The 17772-nt window shown below is 47.5% G+C and overlaps 1 long non-coding RNA gene across 6 annotated transcripts in view; it reads right to left on the bottom strand.

Moving 5' to 3' along the window:
- Positions 1–17772, bottom strand: part of LOC103347828 (uncharacterized) — a 227207-nt gene that overhangs the window by 30620 nt on the left and 178815 nt on the right. Inside the window, exon 5 of one of the 6 annotated variants that reach the window (XR_016230507.1) lies at positions 9449–9858. The exons of the other annotated variants lie outside the window; for them this stretch is intronic. This is a non-coding gene — a long non-coding RNA (uncharacterized LOC103347828). Of the gene's footprint in view, positions 1–9448; positions 9859–17772 lie in introns of those variants that run through there. 6 annotated transcript variants of the gene reach the window in all.

The following is a 17772-nucleotide window of genomic DNA, read 5'->3' as shown; positions in this document are numbered from 1 at the left end:
TTAGGTTCCTCATGAAGATTAAATGAGATAATGGGGTCTTTCTCGGAGGAAGGGAAAGTATACTGTCTGCAGCACAAGGAAACTTCGGTTGGGACAGGGACACACTTTTACTGAAAACAGACATATCTTTTAGGAAAAGCAACCAAACAACAAACTCATAATTTCACAATGACGACTATGTAAGATAAATCTTAGTTTACACAGAGGGAGGAAGTTACACGCAATGGCATTTACCATTCAAGGGGTTATGTGCAGAATATATAAGAATCTCAACAAATCAATAGCAGATTCTTAAAAATAGAAAAACAGATAACAGATTTGAACAGGAACCTGTAAAAGTAGGTATCAAAAGTCTCAATATGAAAAATATGCTGAAGTACATTGATAATTCCCAGATGGCTGAATGGAAGCAATGATAACCCTCAGTGTTAATAAGGGTGCAAAATGATGGAAAGTTGCATACTTGGCAACTTGTATGTAAGGTACTCTATCTTTAGCACTATAACAATTGGAAAACCTATTTACCACTACTCACTAAAGTTGATGGTATTTGTAATTTATAACCCAGTAGTCCCTAAATGCATACTCAGTATAAGGGTGCTTCAGTATGTGTGAACAAAAATCACTAATATTCCCAACTACCAAAAACTTAGAGTAGTCAAAATGTCCAGGAACGGTAGAATAAACAATGTGCTGTAAACACACAATACATAGCAATGCAAATGAGTGAACCACAGATATATACAAAACCAGAGGTAGATCTTTCAAATATAAAACTGAATTATAGAAGCCAGGCTGCCTTAGTCCCTTCACGACGCTATGACAAAAAAAAGAAAGAAAGAGAGAGAGGAGGTGGGGGGAGGGAGGGAGGGAGGGAGGAAGGAAGCCGGAGACTAGGTGAAGAAACACATTCCATATAGTTCCAAAGACTGGGAAGTGCAAGATCATGGCCCTAGCAGATGCAGTGTCTGCTGAGGGCTGCTCTCTGCTTCCAAGGTGGCACCCTCTTGCTGCAAACTCACCCAGTCAACGGTGCGAATGTTGTGTTGGTAGCTAGAGATGCAGGAGGGCAAAAGGTGGAGCTACTTCTCTCCTTGCATGAGACAGGGATCCCACCCATGAGGCTGGAGCCCTTCTGGCCTAATGACTTCCTAAGCGTGCCACCTCTCAATCCTCCGGCATGGAGGATTAAGTTTCAAATGACTTTTGTAGGAGGCATATACATTAAAACACACACAAAAAATTATAGCCTGCATCTGATCTCATTTGTATCATGAGCAAACACAGGCAAACAAAACCATTGTTTGAAAGTTAGAACCGAACAGAAAGTTACCTCCAGAAAAGCAGGAGAGATCAAACAGCAGAAGGGTTTCCATGGTCCTGATCCTGTTTCTTGACCTGAGTGTTCATTTTGTTGATTTGTACAATGAAATTTCTTGATTGGTTCATTTATGCTTCCTATGCTTTTTCATATACCTATTATAGTCACAATATCTACAAAGCCTGCAAAGTTTTTAAATATTAATATATGGTTGGATGATTATAGAAAAATTGTGAGAATAATGACTAAAACGATGACAGAGCTAATTAACTCTACAAGATGCAGATCCTATTCAGCACACTTTACAGAAATTGTCTCAATGGTCACAACAATCCCATGAGGTACATTATACCTGTAGCTCCATTTTACAGATGAGAAAACCAAGACAAGGAAAAGTTAAGTTACTTGCCTAGTGACATGCAGGTAGTTAGCAGCAAACCCAAGATTCCAACCCAGGCAATCAAGCAGTGAGGCCTCTGACCTGGACATCACACCACACTGCCCTCATGCAAAGGACTAGCATGATACCTGGCACGTAAGTCACGCTTGCTCAGTGTCGACTCCCACAGTCATCAATCATTTGCTGCATTCTGCTCTGAAACCTGCCTGTCATTCATCACTCCTCTTCCAGTCGGTTTTGTGTTTTGGCTTAGAGACTCCTTCCTTCCCCTGAAGTCATGCTCCCCCATTTCAATAAATCTGAAGAGGGACCTAGGAGATATCCAAGGTAGAACAGCACCGCTTTTTTTTTTTTTTTTTTTTTTTTTTTTTTTTTTTTTTTTGACAGGCAGAGTGGACAGTGAGAGAGAGAGACAGAGAGAAAGGTCTTCCTTTGCCATTGGATCACCCTCCAATTGCTGCCGCTGCAGCCGGCGCACCGCGCTGATCTGATGGCAGGAGCCAGGATCCAGGTGCTTTTCCTGGTCTCCCATGGGGTGCAGGGCCCAAGCACCTGGGCCATCCTCCACTGCACTCCCTGGCCATAGCAGAGAGCTGGCCTGGAAGAGGGGCAACCGGGACAGAATCCGGCGCCCCAACCGGGACTAGAACCCCGTGTGCCGGCGCCGCAAGGTGGAGGATTAGCCTATTGAGCCACGGCGCCGGCTTAACAGCACCGCTTTTTGAAACATACCACAAATGCCCAGGCTGGTTTCCTGAGATATTACCCACAAGCTCTCAAGGTGAGACTTGGGTGCACTTCAGCATGGCCGTCTCAGGGAGACCACCAGGTTTTCAGCCTAGGGGTGATGTGTTAACATGGACTTGGGCTTCCTCTAGGTCTTGCACGAGCCTGAACACTGCAGGTGGTAGGATCACAGGAAAAGCCTGCTCTAAACAGTGGGCATCTTCCCCTCCTAGGAGGAAGCCAGAGGTGGATGATGCAAGTGCATTCAGAATGAAGCAGTGGAAGAAAAAAAAATGGTTCACAAATGTTAGGCAAAGCAAGAAGATGCACTCCTGGTCCCGGGCCTTGAGGCTGTTTCCTGAAATAAGCTCAAGCTGCATCTGCTCCCAGGAAACATCACTGTTTGAGATTATGGGGTCAGCCACTGGGGAGTCAAACCCTCTGAGCTCCCCCAGAACATTCTGGGAAGCCTGGCTAATTTGTCATGTCCAAGCCACTTATGATTCCGAACAACTTCACAGTCCTTTCGGCACTAGATGTGTTTATAATCATCGCAGCAGCCTGTTTGATTATGACCAGTGGGCCTGCTCATGCTAGGTGGCATGCTGCTAGAAGTCCCTTTTCCCCAGCTGAGAACACCCACAAAGTTGCATAGAGAGGCAGGGCCAGGAGGCAAACATATTGGAGACCAGCCTCCTCCCTTTGAGGCCCTGCCTCCTATGGAGAAATTTCACCCAAGAAATGTCCCCATGGGACACCTGTGGGGCCAGCGCCAGCACCTTCAAGCTGTGGGGACAGGGTGTCCTGCTTGCGAGCTGCCATTGCTGGAAGCTGGGGGGCAGGGGCAGAGCCCCCCCACCCACAGACCTCCTACAGGCGAGGTGATTTCCCATGCACATTATTAATGAGCTTCATCCTCAAGTTATTCTGGCTGCATGTGGAGCTCAGAGAACCGGGGAGCACAATTTGGCAGGCAAGATGGGCTTGAAAATACAGCACTTCCCCAGCCTCTTCATAAAAAAACTGGGGGATCCTAATATCAAAGAGGAAATGGGGATGGGGGGTAGTAGGAGAAAACAAGGGTTAGGAAAAGCAAAATGTGGAAATGAAATCTAAAAGAAATGCCTTTTTTTTTTTTTTTGAGAACTATACTCATGTATATATGCATTGAGTTGCATTTCTGTTCTGCTCTGTTCCTCCCAGCCTGGGGGCCGCTCTCTTGCCAGAAAGGATTTTGTGTTCTCTGCCCGGTCAACAACTGCAGGTCCTTCGGTGATACCCAAGTCATTTCCGAAGTTTCCCCAGATCTCAGAGCACTTTTCCTCCTGGACATCTCTTCCTAGTAGTCATTTGGCACCTCATTCATTTAATTATTCATCAAAACAGATATAGATATCTTGCTGTGCAAGTAATTGTGGCAGGCACTAATCCCAGGCTTAGATAAGTCAGCTTGCCCTGTGGGGGTCTTGTCTTTTTCAAGGGGTTGAGTTCCCACGAGTAGGAAGTTCACAGCCATGCTGCTCAAAGCCTAGCATGATGCATGGCACATACCGGCTCCTTGGTGGTGACCGCTGGATGACCTAATCGGACTCAGCATGGTGGGCAGTGGCCTTGCTTGCTCTTGCCCACTGACCCCAACAGGATATTATCCACAGCATCATCTACCATCTTCCCAGGGGGCAACTGGGGGCTGAGGACTGGTCCCCCAAGGGGGAGGTTCTTGGATGTACGTTTGCTTTTGCTGGGTAAGGATCAAACCTCTGAAGAGCTACAACTAAAGCCACAAATATCACTGTACTCCTATAGATACCCTGTCAGGAAGGGTGCCTCTGGAGGACCAGGCCAGAGATGGGAGGAGTGGGGAGAAGAGCCATGGACAGCTAAAGACAGGCTGGGTGCTCTCAGAGAAGACTTTTAAAAAATGTTTATTCATTTATCTTTAAAATCAGCGTGACAGAAATAGAGAGATATTCCATCCACTGGCTCCTTCTCCAAATGCCCACCAAAGTTAAAGCTGGGTCAGGTTGAGGCCAGGAGTCAAGAACTCCATCCAGGTCTCCCACATGGGTGGCAGAAACTTGAGTACCAGAGCCATCCCTGCTGCCCTCCAAGTCATTAGCAGGAAGCTGGATAGGAAGTAGAGGCAGAGGTAGGAGTCAATCCCAGGTATCCCAATACGCGTTTCCCAAGGGGAGGCTTAACCCACTGCACCACAACACCTGCCCTGGGAAAAGATGTGGTTGCAGTAAATAATGAAAGAAGGATCACAAGAAGGATGGATGAACGGGGAGCTCTGTGGGATGAGAGGGAAGAAGGGATCATGACCTGGGCCCTACCCTGCCCTGCTCTGCCCCTTTAAGAAACCAAAGGTGTCTTGGAAGAATAACTCATTTCTCATCAGGATGGAATGGCAGAGCTATCTCAATCCCACTTCAGGGAAGAGTCCAGAGATCAAGCAACACCCTGCTCATAGATGTTCACAAAGGAGGCTGGCCACCTGTGACACATGGCATAGTCGCTCTCTCTCCAAGTATAGCCACTTTCCAATCAAGCCCTCTTCCCCCTGTGGGGCTCTTGCCTTTTCCAAAGGGCTGAGTTCCCACAAGTAGGAAGCACAGCAAGTTCACAGCCATGAGGCACAATCTTCACGACTCATATAGATCCCTGTTGTGCGTCTCCATGCGGGTACAACTGGCTTCCACACATTGAGTGGCAGCTCCCATGGGATACCAGAGATGTAAAGGGAGCCTTTACAGGAGAACTTACTGGTTATAAATACAAAAAGAGGAAATCTTGTCATTACGATAATGATTCATTTACAAAAAGAGAAGGGAAAGAAACACATTAGTACACCAAGAAAATCATTGTTCCCTGACCAAAATATTTTCCAGAAGTTTCTATGATGCATCAATTACTCTGCAAGCTGCAATGAGCAGAACGAGTGAGCTATTTTAAGCCTGGAGTTTAGGGATGTCCACCCAGACTCACCAGGTGCTCCAATATCATAGGCATAGGGTGGTCACTACTTCTCTTGAGGCAAAGCAGACCACTGCCAACTTTACAAAGGAGTGAAGCAAAATGTCCAGATATAAGCCATTCCAGGGGCTGGGCAATGCTATGAGCATCTGGATGATGAAAAATACTATTTTCTATATTTTCCTGCTATATCCAGGTTTCTCCACTTCAGGAGGGAGGGAGGCAGTCAGACATGTTGTTTCTGTTGCAAGATAGGACAAAGCGGTAGCCTCTTGGCCAACATAAAGACATGTGGATGGACCTGGACCTCAGCCCTCACCCCTTTCTAGATCACTTCAGAGAGCTTGAATGAGGCTTTCTTCTACTGGTGGGCACCTTACTCCAACTGCTTTCTGCAAGGAAGCACACACACACACACACACACATCACTGTGGCATACACACATCACTGCAGCAGCGAGTGCATCAAAATGAGACATGACCCAAGCCACATCTGACGTGAGAGGATCTCTTAGTTGCATTTTACAAACATCAACAACTGTAAGCTTTTCTTTGCATGAAATTAAAATCTAGATTGCTAAATCTAGCAACAACCACGCATCATACTCTGTTTTTCTTTTTTTGCCCCACACAAAAATCTTCTGTGCCAAGCAGGGCTCTGGGTGATGGAAAAGCTTCCTATTTCTTCCCTACTCTAGCCACAAAGGTTCACCCTAGAGCAAGCATGGATCTGTCAGCTTTCTTTCCTGGAAAGGTTGTAGTCAGGGTTAAATAACAAGTGATTACAAAGTGCCTTTCTCTTTGAAATGAAATTAATATTAATGCAATTATATGCTGATGGCTTCCGAGCTCTGCTGGAATAGATCAACATTGAAGCCTTACCATTTAACAAAAATGAAGGCATCCTGCAATACGACAAGAGTGTGTTGAAAGGCAGAAGTGCACGTGGGATTTTACCATTTTTTTGTAATGACTATTTCAAGAATAAAAATCGAGGAAGAAAAAAAATATACAACTCCCTCAGTTGAAGATGTTTATTCCCCTAAAAGGTAAAAGTTGCTTTATTTTCATGAAATATTACAAATATGTTCTAAAGTCACTGAATTCCTTAGCTACCTCACCCAAAATCATTGTTTTATGGAGCTTTTAAGGCCTTAAAAATCTAGCACTGTAGCTAAAATAGAGCCATTCCCCACACAACAGGATTGTAAACAGGATGTGAACAGAAGAAAGAACTTCTTCAGTGCAGTCCCAAGCTCCTGGCCATTTCTGGCAGCCCAGATGGTGAGACTGAGGGCAGCTAGACAGCACAGCTTTGCCTGCTCCAGCTGAGCCCCACATTTAGAATCAACCCTTTGAGTCTCCGTCTGTTCAGAATGCCAGGGCTAGTAGGGACCCCAGTGGTCCTCCAGGTGAACCCCTGCTAAGACGCAGCTGCAAAAATGCAAATCCAGAGGCTCATTCAGGGCCATACAAATAGTCCTTGGCCAAATTTTGGCCCAATGCAAGGCTCCCATATGCCAAGCCTGGTACCCCATCCATCACTCAGCTATGGGTTGCATTGTGTCCATCTTCCGAAAGGGTACGTTGGAGACCTAATCCCCAGCATCACCAGTGATGACTTTATTTGGAGGTGTTTGCAGAGGCAATCATGTTAAAATGAGGTCTTGGAGGTGAGCCCACCTCCAGTATGAGAGTTGTCCTTATGGAAAGGAGAAATAGATATGCGTGGAGAGAAGGTGGCAGGAGGCAGGGAGACAATGGCCATCTCCCAGCCAAGGATACGGGCTTTGACCAGTCCTTCACTCACAGCCGTCAGAAGATGATGTCAACATGAATCTTTCCTGAAGTTTCAATCTCCCAGCTGGCAGTACTATGTCAGGACAGTGCTTGCAAATTTGTACACCAAAGATCGACCATCTGCAGGAGAGCAGGTGCCCATGTTAATGTCTGTTTATCTGTTGGTACTTCACTACAAAGGAATACATAAAAATAAGTTTCCTTAAAAGTATCTTTTGCAAATGTGAGCCCTTAAAGGACTCGACCTTGGTCCAACCCTAAGGATAGGCCCCCTGTGAAGTAGATACCACTACTAACTCCATTTTAGTGATGAGGACATTGTGATACAGAACGGTTGCAGAAACTGCCAGAGGATAACCGCTTAGGAAGTGGCTGATGATTCCAAACCCAACTCTTTGGGGTTCCAGTGCCAAAGTTCCCAAGGACTACACTACACTTGAGGTAGTGAGAGGCCCATCGCTAGTAGTATCCAAGCAGAAGCTGGAGGACCAGCAGTGAGAGACACTTTCTAAGAAATTCCTTCCCTTGCAGGAGAGGGGTGTGGAACATCTTTTGAGACCCAGCTGGCCTTGAACTCCTTGCAGTTTACAATATCACAATCACTGCCAGTTTGAGTAGCCAAGGGGAATTTCCAAGAGGAAATAAGATGATAATGAGAGCCAAAATCAGAGTAGACAAAAGGAAATTTATGATGGGGGTGGGAGATTTCAGTAGAGTGACAGAAAGTAAGGTACTAACAATTTTGAATTCTTGGGTTTTTCTCAGTAAAATGGATCAAAGCTCTAGAGACACCTACCTTTAGGCTGGCTGTGGAACCATCTGAGCCTCTCAGTGGAGCCTCCATCCTTTGCACAGTCTGAGTAGATGGTCATGAAGCTCGCTAACTGCCATGTCATTAAGGATGGGTATACAGTCAGTGCACTGTGCTCTTCATTTAGTTCTCTTCTGTGAAGCCTAGGTTAAGCAGGTTTGTGTTCTCTCTCCCTCCATCTCCCTCCCTCTCCCTCTCTCTCCCTCCCTCTCCCTCTCTCTCCCTTTCCCTCTCCCTCTCTCTCTCTCCCTCTCCCTCTCCCTCTCTCTCCCTTTCCCTCTCCCTCCCTCTCTCTCCCTCTCCCTCTCTCTCTCTCCCCCTCCCTCTCTCTCCCTCTCCCTCTCTCTCTCTCCCCCTCCCTCTCTCTCCCTCTCTCCCTTTCCCTCCCTCTCTCTCCCTCTCCCTCTCTCTCCCTCTCTCCCTTTTCCTCCCTCTCTCCCTCTCCCTCTCTCTCCCTCTGTCTCTCTCCCTCTCCCTCTCTTTCTCCCTCTGTCTCTCTCCCTCTCTCTCTCCCTCTCCCTCTCTCTCCCTCTCCCTCTCTCCCTCTCCCTCTCCCTCTGTCTCCCTCTCTCTCTCTCCCTCTCTCCCTTTCCCTCCCTCTCTCTCCCTCTCTCTCCCTCTCCCTCTCCCTTTCTCCCTCTCCCTCTCTCCCTCTCTCCCTCCATCTCCCTCTCTCTCTCCCTCTCTCTCCTTTTCCCTCTCTCTCCCTCCCTCTCCCTCTCTCTCCCTTTCCCTCTCTCTCCTTCCCCCTCTCTCTCCCTCTCTCTCCCTTTCCCTCTCTCTCCTTCCCCCTCTCTCTCCCTCTCTCCCTCTCTCTCCCTCTCCCCCTCTCCCCCTCTCCCTCTCTCCCTCTCTCCCTCTCACACTCTCTCCCTCTCTCTCCCTCTCTTCCTCTCACTCTCTCTCCCTCTCTCCCTCTTACTCTCTCTCCCTCTCTCTCCCTCTCTCCCTCTCTCCCTCTCACACTCTCTCCCTCTCTCTCCCTCTCTCCCTCTCACTCTCTCTCCCTCTCTTTCCCTCTCCCCCTCTCTCTTTCCCTCTCTCTCCCTCTTTCCCCCCTCTCCCTCCCTCTCCCTCTCTTCTTCTTCTGCTCCTCCCTCCCTCTCTCTCCCTCTCACTCTCCCTCTCTCTCCCTCCCTCTCTCTCTCCCTCTCTCTCTCTCCCTCTCTCTCCCTCTCACTCTCCCTCTCTCTCCCTCCCTCTCTCTCTCCCTCTCTCTCTCTCCCTCTCTCTCTCCCTCCCTCTCTCTCCCAGTCTCTCTCCCTCCCTCTCTCTCCCTCTCTCTCTCTCTCCCTCTCACTCTCCCTCTCTCTCCCTCCATCTCTCTCTCCCTCCCTTCCCCCCCACAACACTGCTTCTACCACACTATGAGTTAAATTCTGCCCGTGTCTGAGTGCCTGCATATCTTACATTATTCTTAATGTGAGCTTCTAGCTCCTGCAGTGGAGAGAGTGGGTGTCAGAGCTCTCAGTTCCCTGAGCACTTCCCAAATATATGCAGCCGGAGTCAGAGCTGTTTGAAGGACGGTTGTCTGTCTCTGCCACAGTGCAGGCTGCAGACTTGTGCTTCTGATGAGGCAGCTGCAGAACACGGAACTCGCTTATTTTCAAGCTGGATTTTCATTTTCTCTGGTTTCAACAGGGTGCTGTGTGAAATACCTACTCAATATGTGACATTTCCCCAGCTTGCTTTAAAATGAGAAAGGTAGATTCCCAAAACGCCGCCGAAAGGGTTTCTTGGTGAGGCAGGCAGGAGGCACTCAGAAGCCTGGTGCCCATCTCCAGGGAGGCTCTGAGAGGTGGACAGAGAGGGCCATCAGGAGCACCTGCAGGGGGAAGCACAGGTGCTCACCAGGGCCCAGGGGCGGAGCCCAGGTTTCGAGGAACTCTACAAACCGCTCTAAGCAAACGTTAAACTTGTCCCCCCCCCCCCCATCAGTTTCTGAGACATATCTGCTCATTTCTGCCCGAGAAAACGGGAACTCTAAAAGGGAAAACAAGCAAAGCTGCGTGGAGAATACCATGAGTCCTTGTGGGAGCACTGCTTCAGCTCCGTGCATTCTAGGGCTCCTGGTCCTCCTTCCTGGGTGCCAGGAAACACCAGTTCTCCCCCAGCCTGGGGCTCCTCCCAGCCATGGGATAGGATTCTTCCCTCTCTTGGGCAGGAAGCTCAGGGCTCTCATTTAGTGCTCACTTGAAAAAGCCACTTCCACCCAAGGCTTCTGTCATGCTGTCACCCACCACCATCTAGCAAATGATATTTGACTCAGAGAGACAGAAACAAACATTGCTCCCATCTGCTGGTTCACTTCCCAAACACCCACAGCCGCCAAGGCTGAAGCCAGGAGTCTGCCATTCAATCCAGGTCCCCTGGATGGGCAGCAGGGGAACCAACCAGCCAGCACTGCTGCCCCTCAGGGTCTGCATTAGCAGGAAGTTGGAGCCAGAAGCTGAGGTGGGCATCTTAACTGATGTCCTAACCATTAGGCCAAATGACTGCCCCACTCGTCACCTTTTCATTGAGTCCACCATGACCACATCTCTTATTGTAACCTGAGTCAAACACTCTGGGGAAATAAGCCAGCTGGATATCCACAATAAACATCACCAAAAATTACTTCAGTGGAAGGGGGGCAATACTCAGATGTTGGGGGAGGAGGCAATCCTTCCAGGGAGCACACACAGAACCTCAAAGCCAGAGGGGACCATCACGTGCAGTGTCTCATTTTTCAGATGGAGCATGGATGTCCAGAAAGGGAATGAGATTTGCCAAGGTCATCCCTCCTCCACCCCAGTCACTGGGCAAATGGACTGAAACAGAAGTGATCTGATTCCAATACGCTGCTCTTGCCCTCACAGCCACTGCACAGAGATGTGTTCTGCCGTGGGGGCTCTGGCCACCTCTAGAGATGCTGTCACAGCTACACTTCCTGTATCCAGCAAAACCGAGAAATGGGAAACTCCTTTTCTCCCTTTTATGATGTCTGTCGACTGTTCCCAAAGTCCCCGTTCACATCACAGTGGAATTTACCTTGCTGGTGAGAACGAACATTTAGGGACATGTAATGTTATCATCAGACATCGCTGGAGGTGTGCCTGTCACAAACAAGCGGGGGCCTCTGCATTTCCTAGGGAACCATGCAGGATGTAATTAAACACAGACAGAGCAACCCGATGCCCATAGCCATGTGCAGAATAGTGTTCATCCCAATTATCTTATGTCAAATTTCTTTCTTCCCACTCTGCCACAAGATTTTTTTTGAGGGGGTGGGGGAAGCAGATTCCTCTTGGGAATTTGTTGTTCTCAACTTGAAGCAACACTTCCTTGAGTAAAGAAGCCAAGGCTGCCATGAGAATAGGAGACAGAGAGAGTGCACACCTGGTGACCAAGGACAAGGCCCGTGTACTCGCAATAACCAACGCAAGTCCCTGGCCAGGGTCCTTCCAGATTCCCCAACTCCCACATCTCCACATATGAAGTTCAAAGACCTTGCCTGATCTACAAGGCCTTCCCCAGCCTGCCCTGCCTATGTCTCTGGCCTCAGCTCAGCACTTCCTGCCATTCACTTGGCATTCCAAAGACAGTGCACGGTCCCACAGTTTTCTAATCACCCAGCCTCTGTTCTGCCCTTGGTCCTCTGTGCACTTGGCCTTTCTATCCTCTACCTCTGCTTGCCTCCCCTGCCAGACAGGGGCCTGGACTGCCTCCTCTTGGCCATGTAGCCTACCTTTCTTCTTCCTGCAGTATAATGTCATTCCAACTGTTAGAAAGACCCGTTTCATTCTAGAGTACTTCAGTTTCCCTTAAAAGCTTGGGGGTCCCAGAAAATGTCCAAAGGGTTATTCCCCATGGGTCACAAACTCAAAGGTAGCTTCACAGCACTCTGCTTGTCTTTCCTTTTTTCTAAAGATTTACTTTTTTATTTATTTGAAAGGCAGAGTGATAGAGATGGAGAGAAACTGACAAAAACATCTTTTGTGTGATGGTCCACTCCGCAGATGGCTACAACAGCCATGTCTGGGCCAAGCTGAAGCCAGGCATCAGGAACTCCATCCAGGTCTCCCACATGCGTGGTAGAGGCCCAAGCATTTTGGCCAGCCTCTGCTGCCCTCCCAGACACATTAGCAGGGTGCTGGATTGGAAGCAGAACTGATAGGACTCAAACTGGCACTTGAATATGGAATGCAATACAGGCCTAACCTGAATGGCTCTTTGGTTTTCTTTTCTTTCTTTTTTTTTTTTTAAGATTTATTTATTTATTTGAAAGTCAGAGTTGAAAGAGAGTCTTCCATCCACTGGTTCACTCCCCAATTGGCTACAACAGCCAGAGCTACACTGATCTGAAGCCAGAAGCCAGGAGCTTCTTTCAGGTCTCCTACATGGGTGCAGGGGTCCAAGGACTTGGGCCATCCTCCACTGCATTCCCTGGCCATTGAAGAGAGCTGGATCAGAAGTGGAGCAGCTGGGACTCAAACTGGCGCCCATATGGGATGCCAGCACTGCAGGCGGCAGCTTTACCCACTATGCCACAGTGCTGGCTCCAGCTTTCTAGTTTTCAATTGCCTGTGCTCCATGTCCTGAGGGGTGACCAAGGTAGGAAGGGATTTAAATAAAGCCCAACTTCAACATCAGTAGTTGTTTCTTTCCCTAAACCACATAGTCCAAAAAAAAAAACTTTATTTGTCTGCCTCTCAGAAAACATTTTATGTCCATCAGCAAATGTTTCTCTCTTCTTGGCTCTTAGACATCGGGAGTCTCCCTAAAGCCGAGGGTCAGCTGGTCCTGGCCACTCTGGGGTGTGGCTAAAAGAAGTACTCAGAGGTCTGGGCTTTTCTCTAAGTGTTGCTGATGAGTAGACCCAAGTGGGCAGGGTGCGGCCCAGACATCTCCATGGTCCAAGTCAAATTCCAAGGTTACGCTTTGTTGACAGGATCAGAAAAGGAATCATCGGAAAAGTATTTCCTTAAAAATTCCTTGGCATAGCTCTTTACGCAATTATAGAAGCTGCTAGGGTTTGTTCAAAATCTTTAATCCACCCACGTTTCTCAGATGGTTTGACCAAGGCCAAGAGAGGCAAATTAACTATATCACGTTTCCTTATTAGGGCCAGACGCTGCTGCCTGGCCCCACCCACTGCCTCATCACACAGGGATCTGGCCTCATTCAATGCCTCCCAATTTAAACACAGGCATGGAGTCTCTGCCCTTGCCATGAGCCCCAAGAACAGCCACACACCTCCCAGTGGCAGCACCACAGCAAATGCAGCTCAGACAGGCTGCCTGACCCCAGCAGCAGTAAACTCTCCCACATTCCCAGAATGACAGTGGGACACACAGGGTGCCGTGCTGTCTGAAGGATGTCACCCTCATGCCCTCTTCTTCCTCTGCCCCATCTCCTTGAGCAAGACAAAATGAGAGGGGCTAGCTCCACAGCTCCACCATGGCCTGCGAGCACTCGTCTGAGAGCCAGAATGTTCTGCAGCGTGAATGTCCAGCAGGGATAACCACCAGAGGTTTTCATCTTTCAGCATGAGCTCCAGATAGACTTCCAGTGTGTGGAGCTATCTCCCTTCCTTAGGTGCTAGCAGCTCAATTTCTCTTCCCAGAGACCAAACTTCTGATTCTTTAGTCCAGAAATAGCAAAACCATGTAAGACCCCTGGGGTAGACCAGAACTTCAAGGCTCAGAATCATTGATTCCACAGAAATGGATCTGAACTAAGTGGAGCCACAGAGAAGACACTGGCATTGGGAGTCTGATAAGTGGCTGTTTCCCTAGAGAAAAAAGGGCAGTTTTGTCCTAGGAAGCACCATCACTGTGCCATCCAGGTACCTACAGCACACTCTCTTGTGTTCAAAGTACCTGGCAAACATGGTTCACTCACTAAACCTAACAGCATTTAGCCAGAAGCAGCCATCGGCCCTGCGGTGGTAGGAGAAGCACAGATGCCTAACATTTTTGAATATTTGTGATAGGAATGGGTATTCTCATTTTAGTCTCAAGTTAATTTTATGTGGTAGGCACTACAATAGTGGAAGGCAGAGTAATGCACACACACATGTCTACAACCTAACCCTGGGATCTGTGAATATGTTAGTTTACATAACAAAAGGAATTTGCAAATGTGATTGCCTTAAATAGCTTGAGATGGCATTTGTCATGAACTATATGGGAGGACTGATGTCATCACAAAGGTCCTCATAAGAGGAAAGTAGTAGGGGCTGGCGCTGTGGCGTAGCAGATGAAGCTGCCACCTGCAGTGCTGGCATCCCATATGGGCACCAGTTCGAGTCCCAGCTGCTCCACTTCCAATCCAGCTCTCTGCTGTGGCCTGGGAAAGCAGTGCAGGAGGACCAGAGTCCTTGGGCCCCTTTACCCATGTGGGAGACCTGGAGGAAGCTCCTGGATCCTGGCTTTGGATCAGTGCAGCTCCAGTCATTGCAGCCATCTGGGGAGTGAACCAGTGGATGGAAGACCTGTCTCTGTCTGTCTCCCTCCCCCTCTCCCTCTCCCTCCCTCCCTCTCTCTCTCTCTCTCTCTCTCTCTCTGCCTCTGCCTCTCTATTGCTCTGCCATTCAAATAAATAAATAAATATTTTAAAAAATAAAAGACGAACGTAGTAGAGGGAGAAGTGAAGAGGTCAAGTTGATATGGCTGCTAAATTGAGTACTGGAGGGGTTCAGAAGACACAGAATGGGGGCAGCCTCTAGAAATTGTAAGTAAACTCATTCTGCCCCAGAGACCCAGAAGGCACACAGCCTTATCTACCAGTTCTTAACCTATTGAGACCTGTTTGGGCTTCTGAGTTCCAGAACTGTAAGTAATAAATCTTTGTTGTTTTAAACCACCAAGTTTGGGATAATTTGTTACAATAACAATAGGAAGCTAATACAAATATCATCACCCTCATTTTATAGATGAAGAGACTAAAGTACACTAAGGTGAAATAACTCATTCCAATTCATATACCCAAAGATGGTAGATCCAAAACTTTCTGAACCACAGTTTGACACCCAGAGCCAGGATTCTTAAATACTATACTGATAACTAATAATTAAATCCAGGAATGAACTAAGGAACAAACATTAAATACTTTCACAGAGGTTGTAGAGCTTTGAGTTGAGCTAAAAGATGATACATAAACAATGATAGAGATCCCACAAGGATCAACATGGGCAAAAATCCAATAATATCTTTTGCAAGAGAATTACTATGACATAAAATGATCAAGGATTGCTGCTGTGAATACAAAGTGGTACAGTTACTATGGAAAACATGTTGATAGTTCCTAAAATTGTCACACGTAATCACCACATGACCCAGAAAGTTCACTCCTGGGCATATACTCACCAGGATTTTTTTCAGTATTGAAACAAACACTTGTACACTCAAAATAGAAAAAGAAGGCAGAAATAGCCCAATGTCTATCAACAGATGAATAGACAATTTGAGATATACACATACAATGGAATACTATCCCACTGTAGAAGGGATTGAAGTACTAGTACATGCAACAGTGACTGTGTGAAGGAACTTCAAATAGTTCAAGAGAGCAACCAGGCACAGAAAGTCACATATTGTTCAATTCTATTTATATGAAGTACCCAGAATAGGCAAATCTGTAGAGATGGACACAGAGTCCTTTGTTTCCAAGGGCTACAGGAAGGGGCGGTAGGGAGTAACTACTTCATGGACATGAGTTTTTATTTTGGGCGGTAGTATGAATATTTTAGAAGAAGACAGAGGTAGAGGTTCACATTCTGAACATATTATATGTTACTAAATTTTCCCTTTACAGTGGTTAATGTTACATTATGTGAATTTGATTTAAAATTTTTAAAGGAATAAATAATCATAAAGAAGGCTTTCCAGAAGATGCAGAACTTTACCTAGGCCTTGAATGACAGCAGGGAGCGAGAGACAAAGTAGAGAATGAGTTCCCTTTAACCCCACACAGAAGGCTTTATGGCATATCTAGAAGCTCCTACACAGTCAGCTCCAGGCTCACCTCACTTTACCTCCTCCATAAACTCCACCCAACACCCAGTGACTCCGCAGGAATTAGCAAAGACACTCTGCACATTTGCAGATGGTTTTATATAAAGTGTGTGAAAAAGAATATTTAGTGAAGAGCAATGTGCTAATATCAGAAAATCTGGGGCAAGTTCCAAATGACTCAGAAAGCCACACGGCACCTCCAATTAGTCTAGGGAGGGCTTGCAATCAGAAGATCCGGCTGCTTGTGCAGCAGGTGGCCCAACCCAGTTCCTGGAGGCACTCAAAGCTCTGCCTTGCAGCAGCCCAACTACCAGGACCTGCCTGGTCCTCCCCCATTAGCCTCTAGGACCCCCACCAAAGGCATAGGTCAGGGGTCCCAGCAAAGCTGCAGGGACCTAGAGGGGGTTACCCCAGATTCTTTAAGTCACCACACACTCACACAGCCTCCGGGGCAAAGGAAATGTCAGTGGGACTCCGAGCTGCTATAGAGCGGGGATGGACGCCAATACAAGCAAGACTTGCTGTCATGACCAGCCCCTCAAGGCATGGAACAGAGAGGCAGCTCTGAGAACTGCAAGATCAACCCATGTCTCAACCCAGTTCTCCTCCTCTGAGCTCCAAACCTTTCTGTGGGAGCCTCCTCTAACTACCTTCAGGCACATTGGGGTCATCTGGCTCCTCCTCATCAGCTGAGTCAGCCATCAGAGTTGGGTGGAAGACAGGTAGGGAGGAGGAATGGGACATGCCGTATTCTGTTTCACATTGCTTTCAGCCCTATGGAGAGAGCCGCTTCTGAATGTGAAGTGCTAGAACCCTTCAAGGAGGCAAGCATGTGACAGATAGCCTTGGCCTGAAACCTGTCAAGGCTGGGGACAAAGCCACCACTCACCTGTGTCCCTCCTTCCTCATGCAGGAACAGGGATGCTGGTGACGTTGTCCACCTCTTCACAGAAAGGTATCACCCCATCCATGCCCAGAGAGCTCTCCTCTGGAAACCATCCACCCTCCTTGTTCCCTACTCTCAAAGGATGAAGGTGTGTCACAGACAGCCTCATAACCTTTTCCCAGGTATGCCCTTCATCTAGCACCAGGCCATCAGTTCCCCCAGAGTAGAGGTCTTGGCTTATTCATCCTGAAGTCTCTCATTGAACCTGCCACAGGACCTATACATATACCCACTCATCAATCAAATGTTGGCCAATTATATTCTGTGTTACCTACAATGAAGTCCTGTATGATCTCAAGATTTGTATAGACATGTATTAAAATTGTCAACATTTGCTACATGCCTACTGTGTGCCAAGCAGAGTGCTGGGTGATTTATATTCACTTTATCCAAACCTTACAACTACCCTGCAGAGCAAGTGTTCTGCCCACCTCCACAATCTCAGCTCATTCTCCTCCAAGCCAAGTGGTGCTCACTCCTACCCTATACCCTTCCACCAAAACTGCTTTTTCTGTTGTTGCCAATACCTTCTATGCTATATCTGACCACAATGACCCCATCGACCACATCCCCTTCACATAATCTTCCCTCCCTTCACTTGGCATCAAGCTGTTTGTTTTCCTCCAAACTCCCAATTCTTCTGGTTACTCTGTTCCAGCCTCCATAAGAGCTAAGGTGGAAAGGTCTGGAGCAAAATTATTGAGTTCATACCAGGGTTCCTCCTTCTACTAACTATGACTTGGGCAAATTATTCAGTCTCGCATAACCCAGTGTATTTCACAGGGGTGTTATGAAA

The sequence above is a fragment of the Oryctolagus cuniculus genome, chromosome 2, assembly GCF_051225735.1.
Source record: "Oryctolagus cuniculus isolate XC-2025 breed Fujian yellow rabbit chromosome 2, ASM5122573v1, whole genome shotgun sequence".
Lineage (NCBI taxonomy): Eukaryota > Metazoa > Chordata > Mammalia > Lagomorpha > Leporidae > Oryctolagus > Oryctolagus cuniculus.
The sequence above is the reverse complement of the archived record's forward strand: the minus strand, read 5'-3'. Positions and strand labels throughout refer to the sequence as shown.